This window comes from Leopardus geoffroyi, chromosome D1 (genome assembly GCF_018350155.1).
Source record: "Leopardus geoffroyi isolate Oge1 chromosome D1, O.geoffroyi_Oge1_pat1.0, whole genome shotgun sequence".
Classification (NCBI taxonomy): Eukaryota; Metazoa; Chordata; class Mammalia; order Carnivora; family Felidae; genus Leopardus; species Leopardus geoffroyi.
In genome coordinates, this window is record NC_059329.1 from 86,858,917 (window position 1) to 86,884,106 (window position 25,190).

General features: G+C 41.7%; 1 long non-coding RNA gene across 1 annotated transcript in view; it reads left to right on the forward strand.

The window, feature by feature from the left end:
• The window catches only part of LOC123601546, a 60,654-nt gene extending 36,985 nt beyond the window's left edge, over positions 1-23,669 (forward strand). Inside the window, exons 3-4 of the long non-coding RNA XR_006714155.1 lie at positions 12,019-12,068; positions 21,473-23,669. This is a non-coding gene — a long non-coding RNA (uncharacterized LOC123601546). The remainder of the gene's footprint in view (positions 1-12,018; positions 12,069-21,472) is intronic.
• The last annotated feature ends 1,521 nt before the right edge of the window (positions 23,670-25,190 follow it).

Genomic DNA, 25,190 nt, shown 5'->3' on the forward strand with positions numbered 1-25,190 from the left:
AAGTATCAGTTCCACAAGGAAGGCAACAATGCTCTGCTAGAATGCCATACCAAATTGGAAAGAAGTCTAAAAGCAGATTAAAGTTGTTTCAAATGCTTCAAAGAGGAGGAAAAATCTAATCCCCCAAGCCTTCTTTAAATCCATATTCCTTAATATCAGAAAATTTCCCAAGTCTTTTAAAAGGCCCAAATATCATTTTACAGTTTGGAGTAGTAATGGAAAACACTTCCCCATTTTTAAGAACATTCTTCCTTCCCTAAAAAAGGGCTCAGTAAAGCTGGGTCCCCCTTGTGAAGGAACTGGGCCCAAGCGGATGATGAGTTGCCTGCCTTAGCAGGGAGTGGGGCAACCATCCCCAGGGCCCTGAGCCTGGAGCTGAGGGCTAATTACTACCTGGAGAATTCCTTCAAGAAGCAGTGTCAGGCATTTCCCTGTTATTTCTGGGCGAGATCTGCGTGTCTGTCATTGTGTGGAAGAACGCCCAGTCCCTCCACTATGTAACACTGAAGGAAAGAAAGTTTCCAAATGAGAAGAAAAACAAGGCTTGTTAAGACAGAAGCAAGTAGGACCATTCTCACTGCTTTAGAAAACTTCTTCTTAAGCTGTCTTCACCTGCCCAGAGAGGCCAACTCTTTTCCTGAAACACTTTTCCACCAGGAAAAGAATCATCTTCCCTTGCTGACCTATGGAAACAATTCTAAGAGCCCCAATTATAACAATGAATATTGATTGAGATTAACCAGGTATCAAACACTTTGCCAAAGGTTTTACATGCTGTATCTCATTCAATCCACTCAATAGCCTTGAGACAGGTAACGATTATTAGCCCCATTCTAGAGATGACAAAGTTGAGGTCTAAAAGGCTAATGCAGCAGCCAAGTGACAAATAGCTACTTAAGTGATTGAGCAGGTGCACAAGCCTAGATCTTTCTGACTCTGAAGTCTATACTAAAACAACAATGCACTGCTTAAATACAGCTCCCAGGCAAGTAATGAGAGGGCCCATATTGAACACTTCTGTTCTACGTTCTAGCTGAAATTTTACTACAATTAACAATAGCAGCCTGTGTCCCTGGTAAGCGTGCTGAGTGATTTACATGCCTGGTCTCATTTAATGCTTTCCAGCAGGTTTAAGTGGAATAAATAGGCTACCCTGACGCTAGAAATACCTTCTGCCTCTTCTTCAGAATTTTCTTTTCTCCTTTTCTCCTGTCTTTTTCCCTCTCTCTCTCTTCATCTCTGAGATGTTGAGTGCATTCTGGTTGCATTTTGACCTTGCCTCCAGCCTGGCCTAAATTGCAAACCTTGTCATGAAGAAGATAGTGAAGGGAAACATCTTTTCAGGTATCTTCTACTTTAGTAGAAGAAGTTTGGGGAGGGGTGTGGGGGTGGGGGGGGGTTACAAGCGTCCCTCTCTGCCCTCCGTCTTCAGGACACCTCCCTGTGGACGGTGCCAGAACGGTGACCTCAGGCCACAGCCTGAACGCTGATTACAAGTAATCCAGCTCCCGAGGTGATAGAGTGTCCTTTCTTAAAAAAGGAGATAAAAATAGCTAAGAAACAACACTTTCCTTAGTTCTCTGAAAGGTTGGCATCCTTCCAGGATAGACTTATGTACTTTTTGTACTTGGAGGAAAAAAAGAGATGGGATTTGATCCAAGAATGGTCCTACAAACGAGAGAAATATGGAGCGAGCAGCTGGAGCTGGGCAGCCAAGTGGTACCACCAGCTGCAGGCCCATTAATTAACATTCCCTGGTATGTAGCATCTCCAGTGACCTTGATCCTTGTTGAATTCACAGAGATAATTTTTACAGAGCCTCTACTTTTCTCGCTGCAGTGTATTTATCCAAGGAGTACCTTGCATATTTCCCCCCATATCTCCCAGCAGTAAATTTATTCTAATTGCAAAGAGATATAGCAAAAACCTGATTGAACACTTGGCAGTTTATAGAGATTTATTTCTGAGGCTTAAGGGGGGTTTTTAGAGTGTGTGACTAGAGCAGGATTGAGGGGAGCTAGGGAAAGGAGCCCGAGAGAAAATGTAGATTTAATGGATCTATAAAATGACCCCTCTAGATAAATGCTTGTTCCAAAGATGCTTAAACAGCCTGACCCAAACCGGGGTCTGTGACAGCGAGTCTGACATGAGGTGTCTGAAGCATCGCATATTTCTCTATGGGTTTTCAGGTTTCCATATGAAATTTGTTATTCCCCAGGCAGAGGTGGGAGAGAGGTGAATCTGTTTTCCAGAGGGAAGAAGTATATTTAACTAAAAATTTCTAAGTACTAAAGACTATGAAAAGAGGTAAAAATAAACTTCCAGCACCTGCCCTTAAAATCGCTCTGCTTGTGTCTGTCTAAGCTGCATTCCGAATTTTAAACGTAGGATCCTAGAAGGCAAATCACGAGAGCCTAACAGGGGTTCTGTACTAGAAAGGACAGCCTTCGGAAACTTCCAGCCCGTAATGAGACGGGCGGACACTCTATCCTCTAATGGGGCCTTATGCTCACAATAGACTTTGCATGCACACACTACTGAACTTTTCCACGAAACCCTTCTAGGCTTTTGATCCCACGGGTGGCATTCATCTTTTTTTGCAGCTGCTTTGCAAGTTTTGCTGAGGATGAATTTTAGGACTTTCAACTGTTAGATTTGTTATATTATAAATCTACTCACTGTACTAAAATGGAGACATTTGTTCTGGAGGAAGAGGCAAGACAGGAAAGGGTACAAAGTAGACACTAGTGAGGAAGAAGGCTGGAAAGTCGGTGACTGGACACTTTAGCCAGAGTCTAAATGAGGAGTGGGTCAGAGGTTTATGATGTCCCCTGCATGTTTGCTTTTTTTTCTTTTTTTCCTTCAGGAATTGGCATAAGGAGACCTTGGGAACATCTTTTTTAAGTTTCTGATTGTCAAGTTTAACACACAGGGGAAAAAAGCCATTTAACAAGTTGTTTTAAAGTTAATACCCAGAAGCACCTGGGTGGCTCAGTCAGTTAAGGGTCCAACTTTGACTCAGGTCATGATCTCATGGTTCATGGGTTCAAGCCCTGATTCGGGCTCTGTGCTGATAGCTCAGAGCCTAGAGCCTGCTTCGGATTCTGTGTCTCCCTCTCTATCTGCCCCTCCCCCGCTCACACTCTGTCTCTCTCTCTCACTCAAAAATAAATAAACATTAAAATTTTTAAAAAATAAAGTTAACACCCAAGTCAAGATGTATATACTATTGCTAACTTTCCCCCATAACCCCTCTCATGCTCTTAGAGATAACCACTATTGTGGCACTCATAGGGACCACTTCTTTGCTTTTTTAAGCAAAACACCAAGTGTGCATCTATATAGAATATAGTTTACTTTTATGTCTTGGAACTTTATATAAATGGAATTAATGTATTGTTCTTTTGTATCTGGCTTCTTTTGCTCCATTATGTTTGTAAGAGTACCTTGTGTTGTATGGAGCTCTAGTCCATATTCATCACGGCATGATCATTGTGACAGAATATTTTTTATTTACTGAACTGTTACATGTATTGCTGATGGACAATGGGGTTATTTCCACTCTGGGGACATTGCTAACAAAGCTGCTGGGAGGGTTCATGTGCGTGTTTTCAGGCACACTTGAGAATTTGCTCGGCCTGCCTGGCTAATGTCAAAACAATCCAAGCTTGAATCGAGATTAGTCCTAGGTTTAATGGCAAAATGGACAGAATTTGTCATTTGTTCATTCATTCCATAAGCATGAACTAAAAACTTCTATTGACGGAATAGCAAATAGATGACACAGGCTATCTCTCCTCCCTTCTGTGCTCAGAGCAGACGTTACTAGTTCACCGGGGTGTTCTTTCCTATTGAGTCTGAAGTGGCTTCAGAGTCATTTGCAACGTGGTCCTCAAGGCAGCCACTGTTAAGGATCAGAGATGGGGGTGTGATGGTTAATTTTTTGTCTCAACCCAGCTATGTGGTCAAACATTATTCCAGATGTTTCTGTGAAGGTTTTTTTTTTTTTTTTTTTTTTTTGGTTGAGATTATCTTTTTAGTTGAGATTTACTCAGTCGGTAGACTTTGTTTAGTCTTTTTATTCAGTAGACTTTGAGTGAAGTAGATTACCCTCCATAATGTAGGTGGGCCTCATCCAATCAGTTGAAGGCCTTATAGAAAGAAGACTGATTTCTCCTGAGGAAGAAGGAATTCTGCCAGAAGGCTGCCTTTGGATTCAAACTGCTCCTCTTCCCTGGGTCTCCCACCAATGGGTTACCCCTGCAGATTTTGGACTTGTTATTCTCTGCAATCAAGTGAGCCAATTCCTTAAAAATATAAAAATCTCTCTCCATCTCCCTCTCTCTCTGTCTCTCCCTCCCTCCCTCCTGTTGGTTCTGTTTCTCTGAAGAACCCTGACTAATACAGGTGGCATGATATTGACATAGGATGGTCTGATGGGAAAGGAACAGAAAGCCTCTCAAACTAATTTAAGTAAAAGGGATTTATTGTTGATAGAATAGAACCCCCTTAGAATTAAGCATCAGGGAATACTTTTAATATTTAGGATTATCCTCCTCAATATCAAATAATTATTGCACTATTTTTATCTGAGATATTTTCCAAAATAAAAATGTGAGTGTAGGGGCACCTGACTGGCTCAGTCAGTAAAACATGTAACTCTTGATCTCAGGGTCATGAGATCAAGCCCCACATTGGGTGCAGAGATTACTTAAATAAATAAAACTTTTTTTAAAAAAACATGGTGAGTGTATATACAGTTTCTCCCCAGTCTCTGAGTGTCATCAGATGCTCTCAGCCAATGAGATCTAGAGTAAAGAAACCATTCTGACTTTTCTCAGCCAGTGAGCATTAATTAGTACTGCTTAATTAGTGGCTGCTTCCAGCCAACAAGCTGAACTCTTTACTACACTACCAGAGTTAGATGTGTCCTGTGATGTATACTGTTTTTTCTGCCCTGGCCTCCCTTTGTGCCATCATTTTGTATTCTGGCAAACAAATTTGACCCAGGATGGCTGACCCAAAGGGTCTAGGTAATAATACGGGACCTACTGCAAAGGAATAAAAAGGAGAGTGTTGTGTTAGATGTTAGAATACAAGTTTTCCAGAGGCTGTAGACCCCCAAGTCATTGGATAAAAAAGCAGAGAGTTTAGCTCAGCAGATAAATAAGGATATAGATAGGAGTCCTTTGACTCATGACAGGTCAGCGAAGCTCAGAAGGATGGACCAACAAATACACGAATAGGAGCGGGGAGAAATTATGGAAGAGAGGATGATGGAAGACTGGTGGCCAGCTGCAAAGCCTGTGTCATATCTCTATGGGGACTGTGCCACGTGGGCCTCTTCAGGCTGCTGCTAAATAGAAAGGGTGATGGCCAGACCTCTGCTCTGTGTCTGTGACTGTGCTGTCTGTGCTCTCTGCTTCTCCTCCTTCTCTGCCAGCTTCCCTACCATTCTCCTCTCTGGGGATCAGCCCCCTCTGTAAGGCTCTTGGCTCCCACTGCTCCATCACTTACGCTTGGTTTGGCTTTGGGTGACTGTAGCAGGTGTTGTTGATGTACTGCCCAGGTTCTCTGGCCCATCCTGGCCCTGTTCACCTGCAATAGTGGTAGACCATCTTTCATGGACTGGCAACTCCCCGCCTCAAGCATCCACATCTCTATGCTCCTCAAAGAGTTGTTTTCTTGTACCAGGAAGCTTGCTGGGCTGCAGGAATGTGCAACCCCAAACAGTAGACACCAGGAGTCACTGCAGAAATGCCCCAGCCTTCTGGTTCTTCAGTGGGGCCGTTCTGAGGTATGTCCCTCACAGTTTCTCAGGGCATCTCAAGCAGGATTAAACCACAATTTCCCATGGTCACAACCTGCTTGTTAATACACCTTATATGGGCTTTTCTCCCTTCTCTGCCTCACTTTCCCCACCCTCATTTGTACTTCCTTGAATAACCTCCCAGATAAACTTCCTGCACCAAAGTTCTTGTGTCAAGGTTGAATTTTGGAGGTCAGAGTTTTATGAGACCTTCCAGTGCCAAACTTTCTGAGTCTTAGCCCTAACTCTTATTTTTTTGTTTGTTTTGTTTTGTTTTGTTTTTTTTGTTTGTTTTTTTCAAGCAGGCTTCATGCCCAGCATGGAGCCAAACACAGGACTTGATTAATTACCTTGAGGGCAAGACCTGAACTGCGATCAAGAGTTGGACACTTAGGGGTGTCTGGGGAGCTCAGTCAGTGGCGGGTCCAACTCTTGATTTTGGCTCAGGTCATGGTATCTCAGTTCTTGGAATCTAGCCCCTCGTCAGGCTCTGCACTGACAGTATGGAGCCTGCTGGAGATTCTCTCTCTCCCTCTCTCTCTGCCCCTCCCCCACTCTCTCCCTTTCTCAAAATAATAAATAAACTTAAAAGAAAAGTCAGATGCTTAGCTAACTGAGCCACCCAGGCACCCCTCTTATACTCTTTAGTTCAAAATTTTGTAAGCAAATCTGACTTGTCCAGATCAAGGGCGACACATGTGTTCCTGGTTCGCTTAGCTACGGGATAGGTGGGGAGGCAGTGAGCTTAGTGTTATTTAGGACATGAATGACATTTCTTGCACATCTGACTTATCCATGCCGCGTGTTGTGCTGGACAATGGGACACGGAGAACAAAACCCAATCTCTGTCCTTAAAGAGTTCTAGTTGGGAAGTAGACTTATAAATAATACTTGTATCACCAAATGGCAAGTTCTATAACAGTGGAGAGGGGAGGAGTAACAAGTGTTATGGAAGTAAAATAATTACGGGTTGGGGCATTGAAGGATGGGTTGAAGGTCATCAGGAGAAAGGGTTTAGAGAGGATGTTCTGGGTAGAGGGCAAGGTATGGAGCAATGAGAACACAGACTGCTCCCTGGCTGCTAGACAGTGTCTTACCTTAGCAGCTTCTCTTTGTGTTTTGTTTTCTTCCTGAGAGGAATGATGAGGCTTCATGGGACAACCCCAGATGCTCTGAGTTTAAGCCTTCTTTTATTTTCCACATCAACGGGGAAGGTTGAAGTTTTGAAGTCAGGGAACATATCACTTTACAGTAGAGGGAGAAAAGTATTAGAGGATGGTGGAAAATGGAAAATTGGAGCACAGAGCCAGTGATAAGCAGTTAGTTTTATATGGTTCATGATAACTGTTCTTGGAGTCATCAGGAGTAATATTTATAATCAGATAAGTTGATGCTTTCTTAAATTTTTTTATGTTTATTTATGTTTGATAGAGACAGAGTATGAGTTGGGGAGGGGCAGAGAGAGAGGGAGACAGAATCTGAAGCAGGCTCCAGGCTCTGAGCTGTCAGCACGGAGCCTGACGCGAGGCTCAAACCCATAAACTGTGAAATTGTGACCTAAGCCGAAGTTGGACACTTAACCAACTGAGCCACCCAGGCGCCCCTATAATCAGATAAGTTGATGCTTTGGATGAGTGTCTATGGCTCTCCTGCTTCTGGAAAGCCAAATTACCTGTCTTCTGCAGACCTGTAAGAGACTGTCTTCACATGGAAGAGACCTGACAGTGAGGATGACATTGAAAATATTTAACCGCCAAATTGTAGATGCTAAACCAGTCAGAAGACACAGTTCCATAGACATCGGGATGGTTGGACAAAGTGTGTGCGGGCTGAACCCCAGCCCTATCTTGGGGACCATCAAACCTGACACTTGTTTGGCAGAAGAGGTTAAAGGGCTTACCCGAGACCATGTGGTGACAGGGCTAGGAGTGGGACCCAGGTCTCCTGCATTTACCCTCCAACCCTCTCCACTGCAGCCCCTGACCTCAAGGCCTAGGGGAGACAGGTGGAGGCCCTACTGGTTTATCCTAGACTTGACTCATACCCATGGCTGTCCATGGGCAGGATGTCTGATTCTCTAGAGATCCCAAGTGGAAAAAGCTTTTGTACCTCCACTCTGAGAATTACAGCTCTTACACTGTTTATGCTAGTGTTGAAAATTCTTTATCCACTGGTAAATGAACATCTACCATTTATGTAATTGAAAGCATAATTTATTTGCAAATAAAATATGTTACATAACATATGGCAAAGGATGCAGGGAAATAGCTTTTTTTTTTTAATATTTATTTGTTCTTGAGAGAGAGAGAAAGAGCACAAGCAGGGGAGAGGCAGAAAGAGAAGGGGACAGACAGAGGATCCGAAGCGGGTTTTGTGCTGATAGCAGAGAACCCAATGCAGGGCTCAAACCCATGAACCACAAGATCATGACTTGAGCTGAAGTCAGACACGACTGACTGAGCCACCCAGGCACCCCTGGGAAATAGTATTTTTTAAAGTTGCCTATCAGACTTGTTATGATGAGCACCAGGTGCTGTATGTAAGCAGTGAATCATGGGAATCTACCCCCAAAACCAAGAGCACGCTGTATACACTGTATGATAGCCAACTTGACAATAAATTATATTAAAAATAAATAAATAATAAATAAACATTGCCTATCATATGTGCAATATGTCACTATTATTTTCCTTAAATCCACCTAATTCTGACTCCAAGTCCCCCTCCTGCCAGACTTGTGAGAAAGGTAACTATCCACCTGCCTCTTTCCAATCCACAGGCTTGTACAGAAGTCCAGGGGTCTTATATAACACCAGGGCTCGGCCTTATCATTATTATTCATTTGTTCAACAAATATTTATTGAACACATACCATGTGCCAAGCCTGACTTGTAGCTGATAAGTAGTGATGTACAAAAGAGATTAAATCCTTGCCCTCTCTGTTCCAGGCTGAGTAGTACTCTGTTCCTCACCTGGGGCCCAGGAGGCACTCATTGGCCATGCTGGGACTGGGCTTTGCTCATGTAGCCTCTCCCCACTGGATGCTGCCTATCTAGACACTGCCAGGAAGCAGGGAGAAGACACCCATCTTAGATGATTCTGCACTTTTTCCTGAAGGGGACCTCTTCTCCTAGACTCATCACTTCTCAAAGGCATCCTCCCTGAGCCCTCCCTCTCCAGACCACCCTTCATGGTGCTTCAAGGCACAAACATTTTTTTTTTAAGATCATAAATGTTACATTTATTTCTTGTTGTAATACACATGTATCAGAATACACAGAACAAAATTTACCATCTTAACCATTTTTTGTGTTCTATGGCTCTCCTGCTTAGTACCAAAGTGCATTTTACCTGAAGAGGCTGTATCCAATTTTGAGCTTGGCTCAAATTTTCCAGGCAAAGCATTGCAAAGCCTGGAAGTCAGTTTGAATGAAGGGAAAGGGAACCAATGTAATATTTCAGGCAACCAACCTGACATATAAACATCCCAACTGTCAAACCAAGCTACAGTGCTGACTTGTCCATGCTGAACTTTATACCACATTCTCACTATGTACATTTGGCCAACAACATGTGTGTGTGTGTGTGTGTGTGTGTGTGTGTGTGTGTGTGACTGTGTGTGCACATGCATGTGTCCCACAGCTGGGTCTCGAAAGACTCTTGAAAGACTCAGTGGTTTGGTCTAATACCAGATCACTTTCCATTCAGATTCCTGCTGCCTCTTCCTGATCTCCTGAGTAGGAGATCAACCTCCACAGCACTTCAAACTAATGCCCACTGTCAGCTGAGAAAGTCCATGATAAACCCATGCTGGGTAAAGTATTTTCTGATCAACTCCTAAGGATCATTCGGGGATATCGGCATTGTAACTGGGGACACTGAAAACTAAAAAGCTCCCAAGACACAGAAGAATGGATCCATAAGGATGGAATTTCATTCATTGTGACAGGACAAGATTTTTGGATGGAAGAATAGTTTTGTGTTTCACTCTCTTATAAGGATAATCTTGTGATTTTCACATGTTTATCCAGCATTAAGAAGGGAGGGGTGTTTTACAGTGCTCTTCCTTGGCAATTTCATCTTCTGCAAATGGTATAAGCCATGGACTCTGATTTCCAATTTCTGTTTTCATAAATCCAACTTCCATCAGGGTATACTCATGGAATCTCAAATTCAATATGTATACTACCAAAACACCTCTTCCTGGTGTTTCTAGTTCTATTAATGGGTTTTTTCTCCCTGTCCTTTGTGTTTACAATCTTCAAATGATCTCTGGGTCTTTCCTTTCCTTGCTTCCCATATCTAGGTAATTAGAATATTCTACAGATGTGATCTCCATAAGATCTCTCAATGTATTCCTTTCCATCTCCACCATCAGCCTCCTCATCCTGTATCTCCTGAGATTTTACCTGGACTATTGCAGTAATTTCGAAGTTGGTTTCTTCACATTGGTGTCTGGTCACTCCTATGATGGCCTAGATTAATCTTCCTAGTTATGTTTTCAATCATATTACTAGATGGTGAGGACTGCATTTTATTCCTTTTTATATCCCAGTGCCTTTACATAGTAGGTGCCCAATAAAGGCTGGATTGAATTTATGTTGTTTCCAGTGGCTTTCAATTCCCTCTATTCAACAGAAGGGGTTATCATTTAACTAAGCTAATTGCTTTTCTGCAAATATTCACCATACTCTAATACCCACACTTTTGGTACTTTCTTTTCCATTTGGAATGTACATCTATTAAAATTCTGGGGGCGCCTGGGTGGCGCAGTCGGTTAAGCGTCCGACTTCAGCCAGGTCACGATCTCGCGGTCCGTGAGTTCGAGCCCCGCGTCGGGCTCTGGGCTGATGGCTCAGAGCCTGGAGCCTGTTTCCGATTCTGTGTCTCCCTCTCTCTCTGCCCCTCCCCCGTTCATGCTCTGTCTCTCTCTGTCCCAAAAATAAATAAACGTTGAAAAAAAAATTTTTTTTTTAAATTCTGGTCATTCTTCTTTATCTTTTAAAAAAAAATTTAATGTCTATTTATTTTTGAGAGACAGACAGAATGCGAGTGGGTTAGGAGCAGAGAGAAAGGGAGACACAGAATCCGAAGCAAGGTCTAGGCTCTGAGCTATCAGCACAGAGCCTGACGTGGGGCTCGAACTCACAAGCTGTGAGATCATGACCTAAGCCAAAGTCGGACGCTCAACCGACTGAACCGCCCAGGCACTCTTCTTTATCTTTTTTATATCAAAAAATTTTTAATGAGAGGTATATATTACTTTTTAATATAAAAGCTCTCAACATTTTAAATTTAGTATGTTTGAAATATTTCATGATAAAATGTATTTGAATCCTCCCCATCTAGACTATTATTCAGATATTTAAAATTGTAGTTATGGGGTTTATTATTGTTTTCTTTTTTAAGTTTATTTATTTTTAATTTTTTTAATGTTTATTTTTGAGAGAGAGAGAGAGAGAGAGAGCATGGGGGGAGAGACAGAGAGAGAGGGAGACACAGAATCTGAAGCAGGATCCAGGCTCTAAGCTGTCAGCACAGAGCCCGAAGCGGAGCTCAAACCCATGAACTGTGAGATCATGACCTGAGCTGAAGTTGGACACTCAACCGACTGAGACACCCAGCACCCCAGTTTATTTATTTATTTTGAGAGAAAGCAAGCATGAATGGGAGACAGACAGAGAAAGAATCAAAAGCAGGCTCCATGCACTGTCAGTGTGGAGCCTGATGTGGGGCTTGATCTCATGAGCTGAAATCAAGAGTCTACACTTAATTTACTAAACCACTCTGGTACCCCTATATGCTACTATTTTTTATAGTTTTTTGCATTTGAGATTTTCATAATAAAAATTTTAAAGATACTTACCAAGTCTGTATAAGAACATAATAATATTTATAATTTTAGGTGGAAAAAAGAAGCATGTAGTAATTGTTAGTGATGGTCACTGATAGTTCCCATTCTCCTTCCTAAGCACTTCCTTGGAGTTATGTGTGGTCCTTTGTGCTTCACTCTCTTATAAGGATAATCTTGTGATTTTCACATGTTTATGCAGCATTAAAAAGGGGGGGGGGTGTTTTGCAGCGCTTGCTGCAAGCAAGCGTGACTTGCTTTGGTCAAGTAAGTGTGATGGGAATACTGTGCATAACGTCTAGATGGAAGCCCTGAACAGCCACAGCATGACCATCATATTTATTTTCCCCTGTTACAGGTTCTGACAATGTGCCAGATGGTCAAAACTCCATTAGCCTGAGTCCCTGAGTAAGTATGACATGGAGCAGAGGCTCTGCTGACCTAAGATGGATGTGTAGCATAAGTGGGAAAGAAACTTTTGTTCTTCTAAGCCACTGATGTTTGGGGGTTGTTTATTGCTGCAGCATAAGCTAGCCAATTCTGACTGATACGAAGCAGGAGGTAGCTTCAGGCATTGTAGATAACCAGGTACTCTGAAGGCCTTATAACCACAAAAGAACTGAATCATTTTTTTTAATGTCTATTTATTTTTGAGAGAAAGGGACAGAGTATGAGCGGGGGAGGGGCAGAGAGAGAGGGAGACACAGAATCTGAAGCAGGGTCCAGGCCCTGAGCTGTCAGCACAGAGCCCGACATGGGGCTCAAACCCAAGAAATGTGAGATCATGACCTGAGTTGAAGTTGATCACTCAACTGCCTGAGCCACCCAAGCACCCCAGAATTGAATCACTTTTTAAATACATTGCTGGGCATGTCGGTAGTGAGGGAATTGTCTAAGGACAGCTCTTCTCCCCAAAAATGCTTTGAAACCAGAACTCGGAGTCAGAGTGCTAGGAAAATAAGAAAATTGGGTTGTCCTGAGAGCCAGTGCAAATTAGTAGCAGTGTTAGAAGCTCTAAAGCATCACAAGATGGGGAAGCCAAGAATCTGAGACTTCTGCATTAGGCCAGGACACCCCAAAAGGGGCAGAAGGTCTCAGGTTGGTATTTTCCCTCTACCCCCCCAAAAAAAGCAGAAACAAATCCTCACAATAGGAAGGCCATTAAGATCCATGTTTGAGTTCAAATCTGAGATCACCAAGCCCAGAAGGAGGCAGTCCACTGAGAGAGAGAGAGAGTTGGCAGAAAAACAAACATCCAGTCTGACCCCAAGGACTTCAAATACTGGAATTCTCAGATATAGGATATATTTTTTAATTTACAAAAATGGTCAAAGCAATGATTTAAGTGCTAAGCACCACTGCAAAAATGTTTTTAATTTTAACTTATTTACTTGTCATAACAATTCTATGAAGCAAGTATTATTATTATCATCCCCATTTTATTTTATTTTTTTTTTAAGAATAATACTTATTTTGTTAGGTAGGTTTATTTATTTATTTATTTATTTATTTATTTATTTATTTTTGAGAGAGACACAAAGAGAGCACAGGGGAGGGGCAGAGAGAGAGAGAGTGACAGAGGATGCGAAATGGGCTCTGTGCTGACAGCAGAGGGCCCTGTATGGGGCTCAAACTCCTGAGCTGTGAGATCATAACCTGAGCCAAAGTCAGGTGCTTAAGGAACTGAGCCACCCAGGCACCCTAGTCACCCCCATTTTATAAATGAAAAAGCTGAGGCACAGAGAGATTAAGTAAATTGTCCCAGGTCAACATTTCTTAAGTGGTAATGCTACGATTTGGATTTAGGTAGTTTGATTCTAGAGTCTGCAGTCTTCACCACTACGTTTTGCTGCCTTTCTAACGTAGAATTGGAGCATACGAAGAATTTAAAGAAATAAGGGGTGGGGGGAGGGGAATACCAAAGATAAGCAAGCAACAAAGGACCCTCAGGGATGACCAGGTAGATCTGAAGAAGAATAAAAGAACCCGTAGAAATGAAAATAAAATGGTTGAAAGTAAACATTTGATGAACATGTTAAATGTCTGAAGAGGTAATTAGTGAATTGAAGAACTGTCTGCAGAAAATATCCAGAAGGTGGCATGGGAAAGAAGGGAATGGAAAGTATGAACGGGAAGGTTAAAGATATGGAAGATAAAATGGGAGTGTCTAATACATATTTAATTGGAGTTTTGGAAGAAGAGGATAGAGAAAATGGAGGGCCTAATATGTGAAGTAATAGTAGTTGAGAATTTTTCAGAACTGATGAAAAGACCTAAATCCACAGATATAGGAAATAGCATATCCCTAGCATGATAAATTAAGAAGAAGTTTATGTCTTAAACATGTTTGTAGGGAAACCGGAGAACACCAAAGACAATGAGAAAATCTCCAAAGCAGCTTGGGAGAAAAGAAACAATCACCTACAAAGGACTGACACAGACTGTTAGTGGACTTACCAATACAACAGTAAATGCAAGGAGACAGTGGAATAATATATTCAAAGTGTTGAAAGGAAATAACTGTCCACTGTATATCCGGAAAAGCTAAGGTTCATGAATGAGAATAAAATGAAGACATTTTCAGATGAACAAAATCTAGCAGAACTTTACTAAAAGAACTCACCTCATACCCATCCTTTAAGATTCATCTCAAATGTTATTTGTTGCATTGGTGGTATAGAAGTGAGCACAGCAGCTGCCTTTCAAATGTTATTTCTCCCATGGAGCTCTGGCCTAATTCCCCTCTTTTGAATTTTAGTAGCATTTTATTTGATCCTTTCTCATGATGCTTATCAAATTCACAGACGGAGATTATACGTGCCTTTTCTTAAGAGCTCCCCCCGCCACCCCCACCACTGCTCTTACCCTCTCTCGTTAAAGGCCCCTGGAACACTTTGGTGTCTAACTCACCTTAACTTTTTGTATAGTTCCTATCATAATACATGCATGTAATAGGTGTTTAATAAGTATTTGTTGAGGCCCACTGGTCAGTCTTTTCCAGTGTTTCATAAACTACCAGTTTACAAAGATGTTCCCTTCCAAGGGGGTGTTATGGTCAAACCCTCTTCAAAAATGCTGCATAGAGGACCATATCTCCCTCCTGGAGATCCATGGTTTAATTTGTTTTACTCACCAGTTCCTCAAATCATTTGATTATAGAACAACTTCTTCTACTCTTTACTCCATGAATATTGCAAGAGACTGGTGTTTTTTTTGTTTTTTTTTTTAATTTTTTTTTTCAACGTTTATTTATTTTTTTTGCGACAGAGAGAGACAGAGCATGAACGGGGGAGGGGCAGAGAGAGAGGGAGACACAGAATCAGAAACAGGCTCCAGGCTCTGAGCCATCAGCCCAGAGCCCGACGCGGGGCTCGAACTCCCAGACTGCGAGATCGTGACCTGGCTGAAGTCGGATGCTTAACCGACTGCGTCACCCAGGCGCCCCAAGAGACTGGTGTTTTTAAGAACACATTTACTACAGAAGACAATGACTTATTTGAGTGTCCAAGCCAGAGAGTCAACATTTTGGATCCTAGCTCTATTAACAACTAACCACATAATTAGGTTTTTAAAAAATATTTTATTTATTTTTGAGAGCTCAAGTGGGGGAAGGGACAGTAAGAGGGGAACAGAGGATCTGAAGGAGGCTCTGTGTTGACAGCAGCAAGCCCAATGTGGGGCTCAGACTCACAAACCACGAGATCATGACCTGAGCCAGAGTTAGATGCTCAACCGACTAAGCCACCCAGGTGCCCACCACATAATTAGTTTTAAGTCATGTGTCCCCTGGCTCCTTATTTGTTTTTTTTTTTTTTTATTAAATTTTTTTTTTTCAACGTTTTATTTATTTTTGGGACAGAGAGAGACAGAGCATGAACGGGGGAGGGGCAGAGAGAGAGGGAGACACAGAATCGGAAACAGGCTCCAGGCTCTGAGCCATCAGCCCAGAGCCTGACACGGGGCTCGAACTCACGTACCGCGAGATCGTGACCTGGCTGAAGTCGGACGCTTAACTGACTGCGCCACCCAGGCGCCCCCACACAGGAGGAATTTAATATGTGTAGAATGACTGACTGATTGACAATGCCCTTTAATTCATGGAACTTGAGAGTTTGAAGGGGCCGCCTGCTTATGATGTGTCACAAATAAGGAGCCAGGGGGGGCGCCTGGGTGGCGCAGTCGGTTAAGCGTCCGACTTCAGCCAGGTCACGATCTCGCGGTCCGGGAGTTCGAGCCCCGCGTAAGGCTCTGGGCTGATGGCTCAGAGCCTGGAGCCTGTTTCCGATTCTGTGTCTCCCTCTCTCTCTGCCCCTCCCCCGTTCATGCTCTGTCTCTCTCTGTCCCAAAAATAAATAAACGTTGGAAAAAAAAATTTAAATTCCTCCGGTGTGTCAGTGTGCAAAATACTGTGCATATAATGGTGAGTAGATTGGCATGCTTTCATTTTGCTACCAGTGGAGAATGATTTTCTAGAGCAATTGGAACATTGTTCTTTGACTTCCAGAGTCAAATTTCTTCTTGTTAAAAATTGAGCATTTACCTTCTCATTTATTATGTGTATCAGGTTGTGGAATGAATGTTTAGAATCTAGATTTATGGTCTATCTAGGCTTATGATTCTATTTTACCCAAGAGCTACATTGTAAGAATCAAAAATTTAACATCATCGGGGTGCTTGAGCGGGTCAGTCAGTTGAGTATCGGCTCAGGTCATGATCTCATGGTTCGTGGGTTTGAGCCCCGCATCGGGCTTACTGCTGTCAGCGTGTAGCCCGCTTTGGATCCTCTGTCCCCCCCTCCCCGGCTATCTCTGCCCCTCCCCTGAGCACTCTCTCTTTCTCTCTCTCTGAAAAATAAATAAACTTAAAAAAAATTGAACATGATCACTTAAGTGATCTTTACATTTTCATCTGTAACTCTAAGTTTGCATCTTTAACTATCTTTGTAAAAGTACAATCCTCTGTAGTTTAAAAGGGAAATTCTAGGGGCACCTGGGTGGCTCCGACTTCAGCTCAGGTCATGATCTCACGGTCCATGAGTTCGAGCCCCGGATCAGGCTCTGTGCTGACAGCTCGGAGCCTGGAGCCTGCTTGGGATTCTGTGTCTCCCTCTCTCTCTGCCCCTCCCCTGCTCATGCTCTGTCTCTCTCTGTCTCAAAACTAAATAAAAACATTTAAAAAAAAATAAATAAAAGGGAAATTCTAGTGATATGGCAGCTACTGAACACTATTTTGTTCTAAGCATTCACATGTAGTATCTCATTTAATCCTTACAACAACCACAAGACCCAAGTACTAGTACTATTCCCATCTTACAGAGGTTCAATAACTTGCTCAAAGTCATACAGCTGGTGAAGCTGGATTTTGACCCAATGCAATATGGATCTTGAGTCTGTGCTCTGAACTCTAATATTAAACTACCACTGTTCTTCAGATATTGTCCAGAAGGTTTTCTGCTGGAAATTTAAGGGTTAGCATCTCTGAAAGGCTGAACAATCATATGAGATTTTTAAATGTCTAACTCCAGCCAGGTAGTATAGTGAAGAGGTAATGAAAAATTAAAAGCTTTTTCTTTTCTTGGCTAGGCACTAATCTTTGTGGTTATGAATATATCCATGTGCCAGAGAATTGCACTTTAGATAATAAGTTAACATAAAATTGTTGGTACAGTTCAAACCTGACAGCTCTGTGTGTCTGATGTGTTCTCTGAAAGTAACTTTAAAGATAAGACTTTACTCTCAAATCTGAAATAGGTTCTTTAAACATTTCCAACACCATATGGTATTTATGGAATTGTTTCAATTATATGGAGAAAAACTATAGTGCTAGGAGTAGAGGAATACTTTAATCATAAAATATTGTATTGTCAGAAAAGAAGCAAAATATAATCAAAGAAATGTGAACCAAGCACTGTCAGTGAGAATTCTTGGCATTTAATTTTAGAAGCCATCTTGCATGGAAATGAATAAAATATAAACACAGTACTTTATCTAGGATATGGCAAGAAACTTCAAGATTGTAATGTGCATTAAGATAACATTCCAAACGTATCCTTTCAAGTTTTCAGCCAAGAATTTGTTTTTACAATTTCTTTGCAGTTGGTAAATGGCTAGACTCTACTTGAGATATCAGTTTTCATGCTTATGGTCTCAATCCCATTGTGTGTAACTATTAACTTACTGTATGACCTTGACAAACTCACTCTCCTCCACCCCAACCCAGATGAAGGAGGTGGATCTCTTAGGCCCCTTCTGATTTTAAAATTCTGTGGCTCTAGCCTATGGATTATGACATAAACAACATAAAAAGTGCTTGCTAAAGGGATTGGATTTTAAAAATTTGGGCTAGTTAAGCATCTTTAAGTGATCGACCTTAGAGCCAGTTATAAAGAGAATATAAACCATGGCAGCCAGTGCCTATCAGTGATTTACTTGGTTCTTGTGCTGGTTAGCAGCTACTGCGCTTGTTTCAAAACACCACGCACGTTCTGTGGTTCATAGAGACAGTCTGTTCATGTGCTTCCTTGGCTCCTCAACATGAATGGGGTCTGAGAGAGTCTGGGCAAAAGAAGAAGTGATCACAACTGCCATGGTCCATGAGATGACCTTTAACACTCTCCTAGGCTGCAGGAAGGTGTGGACCCTGTGGTACACTGCCAAGATTCTCCCTGGAGACTGAGCTGCTTACCCCCCTAGCTACTTTGAGTGTTGACAAAGCTGCTGGCAGTTCTTTAGCTCAGACCCTCTCAGGAGATAGCCTTTGGATGAAGAGAGCTGCTTTGCCCAAAGCCACCCCACTTCGGGCCAACCTACATCTAAAGACTGCAGATTCCATGAAGAGGCTGGTTAACGGCGAACCCTCTGCCCCAGTGAGGTCCAACTCTTAAGGAGCCATGTCAGAGCCTGAGCTCCCACAGTGTGGGCTGAGGTCTTTATTGCAACATCGGGGGCACGATAGTGCAGCTTCTCCTGTGGCCCACAGATGTCGCCCCTGAGCACTCTTCAGTTAACTTCCTGCCCCAGATAACTCTTTCTCAGAGTCCACTTCTGGGGATCCAGACCTGCCACAGAAACTTATGGACCTGAATTCAAACTGGGCCTCTGCTTATTTCAACGCTGTGTCTAGGGGAAAATTTCCTTTTTAGTAAAATGGACATAATAATAACTATTTCACAGCATTGCTTATTCTAAGGAAATGAGGAAATGCACAAATGAGTCTAAAGCACATAGGAAATGATTAGTACCAATAATTAAACATTTATTGAGCCCTTATATGTCATGGTATGTACTTCACCACCACAAACTCCATGAGAATAATATCCCTATTTTACAAATGAGAAAACTGAGGTACAAAAAAGTTAAACAATGTCTCCAGCATCACACAGCTAATAAAACAGTCAAGAATTCAAGTCCAGGCAGCTGGACTGTAGAACCAGCACTCATAGATAAAACCCTACAGCTTCCCATTGCTAAACAAAAATTTTTAAAGTATTTGGGTGATGACAAATAAAAGCCCAATAATGTCACCTGATTCTAGAGGACCTTTAAAGCAAGGCAGTTGTAAAAGAAAAATTTTACAAATAATTTTGGTATCCCTATTGTTTATATTTTTGTGTTGCTATAGATTATGCTTATTTATGCTTCAGATCAACCCTTTTTCATCAGGAGAGTAAATGAAACAGTTGGAAGGTAGGGGCTCCTACCCTGTGATGTGACGGTAGTTGATCTGTGAGATCATTTATTTTTGTTGTTTGTTTCTATTTTAATGAAATGTGAACTGAATTTCTATTTTACTGAAAATATACTAAGTACAAGGTGAAAAAATAAATAAAGCAATGACATGTTTCACTATTAGGTAGTAATTTTGTATACTAATAGGGTTTTTGTTATATCATATTACCTAGGATTTTAAATATCTCCCTCCCTCTGTCATTGGGAAGTACATTGTAATGGGGGAGGGGGCACTCTGGCAAAGGCCTCTGCCATGCCCTTCCTGACCCCTCATTTACAGTCTACCCTTGTGTTCACTTCAGACTAGTCTGTTATTATCCAGTGGAAGGCCTTTGTTTCACATTTCACTTCTAACCTAAACACATTTATGCCATAATTTTTATCTTAGGGGATAATGTGTTAACAATGCTTGTTTGGACCCCTGTTATACTTTTAAGGTCAGGGATGTCTGTTTTACTCTTTAAGGCACAATCTGTTAAAGATTTTATGATTTGCAAACAAAGTGGTTTTTCATCTTCTGCTTTTAGATAACTAAGGTATAAGAGAGATCCTTCTACACCAGATACATTAAACATCTAAATAATTTATAGCTCCAGGTATGTTTGCCAGACTAGCATAACTGAATAAAGTCAACAGATTAAATGTTCCCTTGGCAATCAGTAAGGGTATGAGATACAGCACCTGGGCTGCCCCATTGGGTCTCGTTATTAAATCACAAGCAAGAGCTCAGTATCCCAGGGTCCCAGGTGACAGGTAGGAGCTGACTTTGGAGGATGGAGTCATCGCAGTCATTAACCATGACTTAGGAAGAGGGACTCTCTTAGAACAATTGAGATAGAGAAAGAGAAGGGGGGGGGAGGAGGAGGAAAGACAGACAAAGAGAGGGGTGTTGGGGAGAGACTATATGTTTCAGTGAGGAATATTCTAGTTATTTATATGTCACTAAATTGGGAATTCATCAACATAATAGTGTGTATTTGTGCAATCTCAGAGAAAAAGTTAAAAAGAGTTAGGGAATATTTTGTATATGTAACCACTATCACTATCAAGGTCAGAACAAGAACTTGCTAGAAAAATAGACAATATTTCCCTCTTTCTAATTTTTTAGAAAGGTTTTGACCAGCACCTGGTCAAACGTCTCTTTGCCTAGAGAAGGGACGTTTGGTCTACAGAGCTGATGGCAGCAAGAGAAACATCAGAGCACAGGATCCGGGGAGTTACATGTAATCTCCAGTCTAATTCTTGAGGGTTTTAAGTGTCAGAGACCAGTCATCTCATCTTTAACAAAGGGAATTTATTAACCAAAATATATTTTTAAATTTGCACACCTAATGATGGGAGAGTTCAGATGATCTGTGAAAAGTTGGGGTGAGGGAGTAGCAAGCATACATTTAGTCAGTGGAAATCCTATTTTTAGATCATATTCATTGCACCCAGTGGACAAAAAGGGTCTCATTCAAAAATAAATAAATAAATACCTCTCTCCTCTCTAAATGTCTCATGGGAATTGTATGTGCTACAAGGAAAATACGAAAAGCAGAACTGTGCTTATACTTTTTTTTTAATGTTTATTTACTTTTGAGAGATAGCATGAGAGTGAGGTAGGGGCAGAGGGAGAGGAAAGAGAGGATCCAAAGTGGGCTCTGTGCTGACAGCAGCAAGCCGATGCAGGGCTCGAACCCACAAACCGCGAGATTGTGACCTGAGTTAAAGTCAGACACTTAACTGACTGAGGGACCCAGGTGCCCCTATGCTTATACTTCTTAACTATTGTCAGCACAGCTTATCTGGAGATGAATGGGATAAGAAAAAGAAAAAACAAACATTCCAGGTGTATTGTATACTGTTGGCTTTAGTAATCACTAGACTTGTGGTTCTATGATCGCTCCTTTGGGGTGGTGTAAGAATTGGAAGGAGAGGGGAGAAGGGTGTGTGTGTGTGTGTGTGTGTGTGTGTGTGTGTGTGTGTGTGTATGATGATTTAGAGCTCCTAACCTACAAAATATCTGAATTTAAGGTAAAACCATTAAATCAGGTTCATTGCTGAATCCTCACAGGGCACACTAACCTTTTCATTTTCATTTAGGAAGAAAGGGTGGAAGAGAAGCTTCCCATGCCTGGTATATAAATATGGCCTTGAAAATGTCCACAGACATGTTGTTGTCTTGTTGAGTCTGCAGCCAGGAAGGCAGAAATCTCTGCAGCAAAGCAGGTGTGAACGTCCCCCTATTTCAGAGGCAGCTCTCTTTGAAGCTGGAAAATCAAGGACGCTGGTACCTTCAAGGAAACAAGGATATAATTATCACAAACCCCAACTGGCCGGTGACCTTCCATTCCTCAGGCCACCCTACTCCCTTAACTGGCCCCGGCCCAGGTCCTCACAGACTCAGAGCTCTGTGTCCCAGACCGCTAAGACCGAGGAACAACCCCCTCACGCACCCTTTGAAAGCATTCTTAATCTCTCTCTACTGCACTGCTCTTTCAGACATAAATCCGCCAGTCCAGGGGGCCTCTGAACCCCCCACGGAGGGAGGCCCATTCAGGCCCAGTGGAGTCTGAACAGCTCAGGGGTAGAATTTATGCTTCCTCTCACCTGTGCCATCTGTCTGTGGCCCCTACTCTAGTCTGCTTTTGAAGGTTTGAACATGACCCCCCAGCTTTTTGCCAAGTCTGCCATCATCACCTCAGTCACAGAAGCAGACTTCTCAAGGCCATTGGAAGCTAATAACAGTGACTCTCAACTTCATTATTGTACTTGAAATGTTGAAAGCAGAAGCCTAATAAAATGAGCTCAGAAAAAACAAACCAAGCTATAAATTATCATGTGAAAAGAGTGGCTGAAGAACTCATCTCGTCGGAATACCTAAGGACTGTTTCTCAGCTACAGCAACAATCTGGTATTTGGTTTCCTTCCCTTCACTGTGCAAAAGCCTTGGCTGTGTTCTCTTAGCACAGATTCTTTTCTGCTTCTATGAGTCGACTGTCCAGAATCAGGAGTTACACAACACTCCCCACCCAACTCCTTCACACACAAACACACACACACACACACACACACACACACACACACACACTCCCTACCCAGCCTTGGTCCACTGAATTGTAATAATTCTTTTTGACCATAAGGAATTTATCCTACATTATCACCAATCAGTACTCATTGCAATTATTTATTTTAAGATAAGAGTAAAAGTCCACTTCCTTAACTTCATAAAGACTATTTATGCTAAACTGATGTATTTAATGAAAAAACACCAGAAGCATTATTCCCTGTAAAATTAGAAGCAACTTAGGGATGCCCCTATCACTGTTACTATTATACAATGTTTTGGAAATTCTAGACCTTTTCAGGGGATATTTAGCAATATCTGGAACCATTTTGTCATCACAACTTTGGAAACTGGAGTGCTATTGGCATCTGGTGGGTAGAGGGGAGGAATGCTGCTAAATATTCTGCAAGGCCCAGGAAAGCCCCCACAACAGAGAATTCTCCAGCCCAAAGTGTCAATAGTGCTGAGGGTAAGGGACCTTGCTCTATACAATGCAACAAAACGTGAAACATAAGAGAAAAAAGTTTAAAAAATAACTAATTTTTATTATCATTAATTGCAAAGAACATGTATCACCTAGAAAAGCAAACCAAAAATACTGAACTATGCATTATTAAAGTTCATAAAATAGTAAATAATGCAGCTGGCTAAAAATTTTTTCAATTCTGTGAGAGACTTAAGAGTCTTTCATTTTCCTGCAGGTTTATTTATCTATTCTACAAAAATTTCCTGAGAACAAAAGGGTTGGTTTTATAAAAGAACACTTAAGAGATATAAGATGACTTTTACACTTTAAAACATGGAAGAGACTAAGAAATTTTAAAGACCAAGTCTATTAACACTGTAAGACAATATTATAGGAAACCCAAGTGGACATATCTTCCCAAACTATAAGCTAGACTGGAGACTTTTTAAAAAAGATTTGTTTAAAGTATGAAAACATTATTTGGGGGTAGTAAACACACACACACACACACACACACACACACACACACACACACAAATACTCCTTTTAGCAGATAAAAACTTCCTCAGTATTTTTTAATGAGGGTAGTACTCTAATGCATCATTGGAAATCTAAATAGTCCATCACAATACATAATTACGGTCCAGTAGATGAAGCTTCTTGAGGGGACAGCCCATATCTTATTCATCTTTCTATCTCCATAATTGACACATACCAAGAACCCAATGTTTATGAATTAATGAAATAAATAAAAACATTAACAGTGAGAGATGGTCTTTGAACTCACTATTCAAAAAGTTAACATAGAGCTACTGCAATTGTAATTAAGGATCTAAGAACCCACATCTGAAAGGCTGAATGAATGCTCAAGATTTTAATAGGAACTTTTTGCCTCATGTTGCAATTATAAAAAAGTACAGGCTAAAAATAGGATGAGTGAAGTGGAATCAACCAGCAATGTTTTACTACAGTAAACTCCATTTTTAAATGTTGAAGACTTGAAAGAACCTATTAATATCTATATGCACATAACCTAAGTCTCAGTGATTTCCTTGATCTTTTGTTCATTTTCATGACAAGCCTTCAGAACTTGAGAGGAAGGGAGGGAGGAGAGAAATAAAGGAAGGCCAGGTGGAAAGTCACAATCAGGAAATAATCAAAAGCTTTTGCTTTATCCCTTCCATCCAATCTCACAGGCTCTCCTGAGAACCTTTCCTCCTGAATGTTTAATAACATTAATTCCACAGTTTCAAAGGATTGAAAACCCAACAATCCAGTTTAATATAAGGTCATCCAAAATGCTCTATTGGGATAGATTCAGGAAGCCTCAGACAAGTTCACCAGAGAACATATTCCAGTAAGTTCTCTTGTTCTGTTTGATATAAATTTCAAAGGTTAAGGATGAGAAAAATCACAGTTACTATTCAATGAGCACTTGCTATGTGCCAGACATCTTCCTAAAGAACTTTTCATACATCTTCCTGGCCAACCCTCACTACAGCCCTCCAGATGAGAAGACTGATGTAGTGGAGGTAAGACAAGAGGGCCAGGCCACCCATAAGCTGGCAAAGTCAGCTGCACCTGCCAGCCCCCAAATCTAGACTTATAAGTACCACACTGCAGGTATCTCCAGAACATGATATTTCTCTCAATTGCCCATTTCTCATGGATCAGTCATAAAATCTTCAGGTCAGCAAGCATTAGTGGGAAAGTATTAGCACACAAAGGGAGACAGGGAACATAAAGGGAGTACATGAACAGTCTTTGTCTAGAGGACATGCTATCTTCTTGGACAGACATGATAGGGAGCAGGCAGTGAATAATACTATCTGTAGAGAATGCTAACGGACAGTTCAAACACGGGTCAGAGTGGATGGTATAGCCAATAAACATGCGGATGATCGAGAAGCGGAAAAAGAAAACACCAGATGGCATTGTTAGGGAAAGTCTTATTGAAGCCCTGAAGATTTGATAGGACTCTCCCAGGATTTGGACAGGTTGCTCAGGTCAGTTTCTGCCCACCTAGGCTGCCAGACCAATGGTGGCCAGGCATGGGTCTGTTCAGGATGCAGATCATGGAGCAGAGCTTGACCAAGAGACAGGACCCAGGGTGGCCCCCAAACCAGAAGCCAGGAAGACCATCCTGAAGTGGAAGCACTAGGCCAAAGGCAGGAAGCAGGAGCAAGGCAAAAGGGAGGAACTAGAGAGCTCAGACCAAAGTCAGGGACTTGGGGAGAAAGGCAGAAATGAAATCTGGAGAGCCTTCCTAAGCTTCTTCATCCCAAAGG